Here is an 8,680-nt window from a genome sequence, read left to right as displayed (position 1 = left end):
GTTAGACTGTTTCAGTTTCAATATTTTACAGTTAGACACATTCAGTTAAATATGCTACAGTTAGACACCTTCAATTATATATACTATTGACAGACACCTTCAGTTCAATATATTGCTGTTAAGCAGCATCCATAGTTTCCATATCTTACTGTTATACATCACACCATGATTATTTCTATGTGTTACTATCCCATACACAACACCCATCAGGTCTGTGTTACTATCCCATACACGCCACCCATCAGTTCTGTGTTACTATCCCATACACACCACCCATCAGGTCTGTGTAACTATCCCATACACACCACCCATGAGTTCTGTGTTACTATCACATACACAACACCCCTCAGGTCTGTGTTACTATCCCATACACACCACCCATCAGGTCTGTGTTACTATCCCATACACAACACCCATCAGGTCTGTGTGTAACTCTCCCATACACGCCACTCATCAGTTCTGTGTGTAACTATCCCATACCTGCCACCCATCAGGTCTGTGTGTAACTATCCCATACACACCACCCATCAGGTCTGTGTGTAACTATCCCATACACGCCACTCATCAGTTCTGTGTTACTATCCCATCCACGTCACCCATCAGTTCTGTGTTACTATCCCATACACAACACCCATCAGGTCTGTGTGTAACTATCCCATACACGCCACTCATCAGTTCTGTGTGTAACTATCCCATACCTGCCACCCATCAGGTCTGTGTGTAACTATCCCATACACGCCACCCATCAGTTCTGTGTTACTATCCCATACATGCCACCCTTCAGGTCTGTGTTACTATCCCATACACAACACCCATCAGTTCTGTGTTACTATCGCATACACGCCACCAATCAGTTCTGTGTCTTACTTTCCCATACACGCCACCCATCAGTTCTATGCGTTACTACCCCATTCACGGCACCCATCAGGTTTGTGTGTAACTATCCAATACATAACACCCATCAGTTCTGTGTGTAACTATCCCATACACGCCACTCATCAGTTCTATGTGTTACTATCCCATACATGCCACCAATCAGTCTTGTGTCTTACTTTCCCATACACGCCACCCATCAGTTCTATGCATTACTTCCCCCATTCACGGCACCCATCAGGTCTGTGTGTAGCTATCCCATACATATCACCCATCAGTTCTATGTGTTACTATCACATACATAACACCCATCAGTTCTGTGTCTATCAGGGAGATGTTTAAACGACTTAATGAAGATTTTATCGATGTCTTTTGTTGGGTGCCGGGCATATGGGTATCCCTGGGAATACTGCTGCAGATGAAGCCGCGAAGGCGGCTTTGCATTCCGTTACTACCCAAACTGACGTTCCATATTCGGACTTGCGTTCACTTATTTGCTCTTATATCAAGCGCTTGTTTCAGGCTCAATGGGATGACCAGACAACCAACAAACTGCATGATATTCGTCAGTTTGTTGGTCCAGCGCCTTCCCTTTCACGGCATCGTCCCCGCTCTTGCATTTTGAGGAGGTGTCGTATCGGTCACACACGTGCTACGCATGGGTATTTGTTAAAAGGAGAAGATGCTCCTTATTGCTTTGCTTGTGATGAACGGTTCACAGTCAAGCACATATTGCTTGACTGTGGCGACTTTGCTCCTGTACGAGATTCCTTTTATCACGTGAGCTCTCTTTCAGAACTTTTCAATTCTGTAGAAAGTGATACTATTTTTAACTTTCTCTCTGCCATTGGTATGGCAGGAAAGCTGTAATTTTAAACTACTGTCTGTGTTTGTTATGTGACTTCTGGTGTCCTTTTTGACTGAATAGTAAATGAATTATCCGTAGTAGATCGACTACTTGACGTTTTATTGTCGCGATAAAACTGAAATATTGTTGAAAGCGACGTTAAAACTTTCACTCACTCACTCACTCACTCACTCCACTCATCAGTTCTATGTGTTACTACCCCATACACGCCACTCATCAGTTCTATGTGTTACTATCCCATACACACCACCCCTCAGTTCTATGTGTTACTATCCCATACACGCCACTCATCAGTTCTGTGTGTTACTATCCCATACACACCACCCATCAGTTCTATGTGTTACTATCCCATACACGCCACTCATCAGTTCTATGTGTAACTATCCCATACACGCCACCCATCAGTTCTATGTGTTACTACCCCATACACAACACCGATCAGGTCTATGTGTTGCTACCCCATACACAACACCCTTCAGGTCTGTGTTACTATCCCATACATGCCACCCATCAGTTCTGTATTACTATCCCATACACACCACCCATCAGTTCTGTGTTACTATCCCATACATGCCACCCATCAGTTCTGTGTGTAACCATCCCATACACACCACCCATCAGTTCTATGTGTTACTATCACATACATGCCACCGATCAGTTCTGTGTGTTACTATCACATACATGCCACCCATCAGTTCTATGTGTTACTACCCCATACACTCCACTCATCAGTTCTATGTGTTACTATCCCATACACACCACCCATCAGTTCTATGTGTTACTGTCCCATACACGCCACTCATCAGTTCTATGTGTAACTATCCCATACACGCCACCCATCAGTTCTATGTGTTACTATCGCATACATGCCACCCATCAGTTCTATGTGTTACTATCCCATACACGCCACCCATTAGTTCTATGTGTTACTACCCCATACACAACACCGATCAGTTCTATGTGTTGCTACCCCATACACAACACCCTTCAGGTCTGTGTTACTATCCCATACACGCCACCCATCAGTTCTGTGTTACTATCCTATACACACCACCCATCAGTTCTGTGTTACTATCCCATACATGCCACCCATCAGTTCTGTGTGTAACCATTCCATACACATCACCCATCAGTTCTATATGTTATTATCACATACATGCCACCGATCAGTTCTGTGTGTTACTTTCCCATACACGCCACCCATCAGTTCTATGTGTTACTATCACATACATGCCACCGATCAGTTTTGTGTGTTACTTTCCCATACACACCACCCATCAGGTCTGTGTTACTATCCCATACACACCACCCATCAGTTCTATGTGTTACTACCCCATACACGCCACCCATCAGTTCTATGTGTTACTATCCCATACACGCCACTCATCAGTTCTGTGTGTTACTATCCCATACACATCACCCATCAGTCCAATGTACTGTTAGAGACTACACTCAGGTCCGTCTGGGCTTAAATGGTGGAGGAGTGGAGAATCCTGACCATGACTTAATGGCCTGTACAGAAGCATGTAGTACAAGAAAGCTACTATATCTATCTTTTACTTGGCCGGAACAGGTTCACAATAAAAAAAATCATGGTAATATATGCGTGTGCATCGCAGAACTCTGCGGTAAAGGTTGTAGCCTGCTTCTTGTCTGCGAAACAAGACCTGAACAAAACACGTCCCGGCCTATACAGCAGCATATCCCAGCGTTGCTCTGTCCGCTGAACAGCTCCCTTAGCTCTTCATGTGGTGCTCGTTCATAACAGTTCAGGTTGCAGTGCCCTGAACCCAACCATTTGGCCAGGCCTTACCCATGTCTCCACTCTTTCCACAATGGCGTGGGGAAGGTTCTTGAGATGGTGTAAACCTTATTTCTATATTGTTACAGGTGTTCGTGATAGACAAACACTTGCGTCGATTCTACCCAGAGGGGAAATATGTATGGAACGAGGGTTTGTAAATGTCAGAGCATTACCTAGACAAAGGGAGAACAAAGGTTGCCAAGAAAATTGTTTACACACAAAAAAATCGCACAAACAGACACAAATATATATCCTTTTTCATGATTGTGCCGGATTAGGCGCACTATTGCCTGCTAATAACAAAGGTGGTCAAGTTTGCACAGCGATATTGCCCTAGGCCTAGTTACTTGTATTGCCTAACGTATAATTACATGCACACTTTCACAATACCTTAGCTTTCAGCGTCCAGTTTTTGTAGGTTAAAGGTCAATGCAAAACTCAATTCACCTATTCATTCCAACATTTGAATGTTAAGAGGTCATTGTTAAAGAAACTCTACGTCGTGTTTTGCGTCCAGTGCATGCATGTTTGCAAGTTACGTGTACGTTTATCTTGGTACGATAACAACCGAAGAATTAAGAACCAAGATGAAACAAACACACCAACTGGCTTACGGGTGGCAGTATGTATTTTGAAGTACCTATGTATGCCAAGGTGACTGTCTGTTGGGAAATGGTGGAGAAGGGAAAATGGTGGTTCTCTAATCTAGAAACTGAACCATCATTGCATATGTGCCGTGAACACGTAGCAAAACTCAGCAGAATCAAACCGCGACGTCCACTGTCAAAAAGCCGAGGCTCAGTTTAAAGGTCGATCTTTTCAATGTTAATAAATTAAACGGGGCATACGTCATCGTGATGCTTTTTTTCCTGGTTGGCATGTAGTCACGAAGTGACAATATATGATTAATCAGTCCTGATTCTCCCAATACCAAAAATTCGTGATTCAGTTGGTGTCATAGTTTTTATTTGTGAGAGAATCCCTCTGCCGGTGCTTGAGGAAGTGTCTGCATATGATAGCTGGAAACTGCATATCCGCGATTAACATTTGGCTACGGAGGTCATATGTTCGAATCCAGGTCTCGGTATCGTTCGGTTGCGCCCTTCAGTCAGGATGTTTGTTGGGTACACATGGTGCAGGGCGGTGGTTTATTCCAGACACTCCGATTCCTCCAAGGATAAATCTGACAGCCGTTATATAATGGAAAACGTCTTGTGTACGACGTTAAGCATGAATAAAAAAATGGAGCCCAATTTAGTCAAATTAGTGAAAATAAGTTGATGGCAAGATATATATTTAGTTAATTCCATATGAAAACGCATTTTCTTTCAACGAGTAGCTGAAAGTAATTACGCGTTCTGATACGAAGCAGCAAAGTTCTGAACGTAAGAGATAAGCATCGTCGTGCGTGTATATAGAAGCACTTTCTATAAAAGAACAATAACAGCTTGTGCTGTTCACAAGGCCTTTGCTCTCACAAGGTCCAAAGGTTTAGAGAAATGTGTTTTTGTACTTGACTGTGACATGCCCTGAGCGAATTTTTTGGTCAGGGGAAATGTAGGGCACCTGGTTACGATGCAGGACTGGCTGGCTGTTTGATTGGATTGTTTAACGCCATTCTCAAGGATTTTTCAGTAAGACTTATCAGTTTTATAGGTGAACGAAACCGGAGAGACCACGGAAAACCCCGACGTTTGGCTAGTTGCTGACACCATGCACACCATACAAGTGGAAGTGAAGCGCACTGCGCAAACGGTCATACAAGCGTTGTCAAACTTTTATGGTCACTTACAGGTCCCACAGGCAAACAGAGAGCGGGCTGTTTGTACCAGCTAATCATGAATCTTTAGCTATTCAGAGTGAATTCCAAAATTACGTCAATTGTTAGAATGCTGCTGGGTGATGAATAGTCAGGGTATGTGCATTTGAGTCGGATGTAAATGCATGCACTAGCGCCATACTAGTATCTAGTATGCGAAAAAGACATACGTGATACCTTGCTTGTTGAGAGAAATAAGAGGTGAACGGTACTCTGTGCATATAGGTGGACATTACTTACTGACCAGTAGTATATGCTTTTGCCATAGGGGCAATAAGGGAAGCATACTGACATTTCTCATTGATACCCCATGTAGCAAGTGAGAAAGTAAAACTTAAAACAAAAGGTGTCTGAGCTAGAAGAGCTAGATCTCGATAAGACAACGCAGAATGAATCAGATAGCAGATGTCGTTAATCATAGATCATTTCGGAGAGATTTGTAGTGAGATATCAGCTTCATATCTCACTCTTTGGTGACCGGTTGACATGACCGCGTCAGCATTTCGAAAAACCAAGCCAACTGATTGGTTAAAAATGAACGTTTGGCTCGTGCTGATGGTACATATCTATAAATAAATCTAATAAAATAAGAACCCGAAATTTGGTACGGATGAACTAAGTTTGTTATAAAAATTCCCTTCATTTTGATAAAATTTTGAAAAATCTGGAAACCAAACCATTTCTACACGTGCGGGATGGATCCAGCAAAACTTGGTGGTATTGTTGGTTGGACGTCTGTTTACATGTTTGTAGTTGTGGGAAATATATGTATGAATGCTTGGTGTTTAACGTCGTATTTAACAATTGTTCAGTCATATGACGCCGAGGACCCATTAGGTGTGTGAGACTTCTTGTGGCTTGGCGAATCCATGTCGCCACAGAAGCACCATGCTGATGACAGCATGCATGACACACCACCAAGTCACAATATAATGAGTGAGTGAGTTAGCAACAAGTACCATTTTTTTTAAAGTTTTTCGGTATAACCTGACCTGGGTTTGATTCCGGGTCTCCTGACTGCCATGTGGACGGTCTAATCTTTAGATCACCGACACCTATCGCGGAAAATAAATATTCGTCTAAACACAAATGCCTTTCAAATACGACAATCACGGTAACTCTTCGAGGCAAATTAGCTGGTATCATTAATAGAGGTAGTTTATGCATAGCCGAAATACTGAATGTGCGGTTCACACGCAATCTACTGTACGACAATTCTTTATTAATCTGTTGCATGGCTTATATAATTAAAATCAGTAAAAATGTGTTTGTTGAGTTTCAATACAGGTCGAGTTTTGCGCTTCAGCGAAATTTTCCATATGGCTTTCAGCAGTGGCTGATTCTTCCATAGCTTGTTCCCCGAAAACAGCAGACTGATACCATGACATAAACATCAATCATGTGAAAGTTCGGATTGAAAATATTATTGTATGCTTTTGGAATTGTTAGCACAGCGCGGTATCATTGTTGACATTTGACTGGTCTTACTTGTCTATAAGTTACTACAGTACATGACTTCAAAATCATATCAGAGCGAAGGTAGCTTCAAGTAGAATTAACATGTGACAGAAGCCATGCGTGATCTGGATTACCAGTACTCTCATTAGGCAGATGCCCTAGCCTTACAGACTACCACTGAGCAACATAAGGTATGCGGGTCTGGCGTAGAGAAAGTAGGTTACAGGGTGTGGCATACCCGGTTAATTGCTGGCCACAGTATCTATTATTCCAACGTCAGTCTTAACATAAAATTACGTCCTAAAAGATATGATTTGTTTATTCATTTACTTATTTATTTAATTGGTGTTTTTACGCAGCACTCAAGAATATTTCACCAACACGACAGCTGCCAACATTATGGTGGAAGTAAATCGGATAGAGTCGGGGGAAACCCACGGACATCCATTCACAGATTGCTGACAGATTCCAATTTACGACCAGAGAGGAAGCAAGGATCGCTTGAATTCACAACGGCCACACTGGTAAGAGGCTCTTGGGTCATTGTGCTGCACTAGCCCGCTAACGACTTGGCCACGGAGGCCTCCTGAATTATATGAACACGGCATATAATGCATGTGAAAGATTTCTGCACTCAATGAAAGGAACGTTTGCAAATACGCATCTTTTCCCAGTGGTAATCTTATCGCCCCATGCCACCTTTTGTAATTCTGTCATTTCAAACGCTCAAATCCAGACGTTTGATTGGCTGTCCTTTAACCAACAGACTCGCTGTCATTCAACTGTTAGAAACGCATTCCACACCTCGCGAGATTTGCGTTTCTGGCGAGATTTTCCAAATATTATGAAGCTGAAATGAATTACTCGTAAAAAGCACATATCGTTGCATATGGAATGTTTTACTGTCGAATTAACAGTTTTCGTGGATAGTTCCTATCGAATTCGGAATATGCCGAACCCTAAATAAACACATGCACATAAATAAATGCACATGGCTGGAGTAAATAAATTGTATACATTGTACATGTATATTTTGTAATTCAGATTTGGGACTGCTTCAATGGTTGGTCCGTTTCTGACCGGAACAATGAATGCTGAACAATGAACAATGAACAAAATATGGTGACATTTTCGATCCTTATCTGTAAGTGAAGTGAATTCAAATCACTTTCTTGAAAACAAGTTTCCCTATATGTCTACGATACATTTAGAAAATAGTCTATAAAATCATCTCTAATTAACTGGCGAGGGATCATTCTAATGATTTATGGATTTTTGGAGCTCAAAATAATGGTTAAAACCTTTCAAAAATATGTCCCAAACACCCACCTCGAAAAATAATTGTCTTTGTGGAATTTCTTCCAAGAAAAAAAAAAAGATAATTTAAAGTATTCGTAGGCACATTTCTCTGTTTCCTTTCATTTGGGGCACACATTAGTTTTTACTTTCACATGTTTATGTACTGTTTTAAAGGACTGTTGACACATATAGGACACATGAAGCCTACAGTCTGAAGACATCCTCTGTGGTCCTGAAATCAAAAGAAATCATTCCACAAAGCAGACCTCAAGTATGAAACTAAGTCGGTAATAAACACAAGTTCAGGGAAGCTGAGCCCAGCCATTTGGGTTATACGCCAGTACCAGCCACTCTGTATTGTCTACATTTCCTGTATATGCTGTATCAGATCCATAATACTGTAAATCTTCAACCTTTTCAACCTCTAAAGCACTTCTTTCAGTAGAATTTATGCAATTCTTATGAGTATAGCTTCAAAATGATTTCTTTGTGCCACGGAAAATGGAAACTTCATAAAACTGCAAATTATCTCTTTACACTTCGTATAGTCTTCCCAGAA

This window comes from Liolophura sinensis, chromosome 8 (assembly GCF_032854445.1).
Source record: "Liolophura sinensis isolate JHLJ2023 chromosome 8, CUHK_Ljap_v2, whole genome shotgun sequence".
NCBI classification, from domain to species: domain Eukaryota; kingdom Metazoa; phylum Mollusca; class Polyplacophora; order Chitonida; family Chitonidae; genus Liolophura; species Liolophura sinensis.
Note: the sequence above shows the minus strand (reverse complement) of the source record.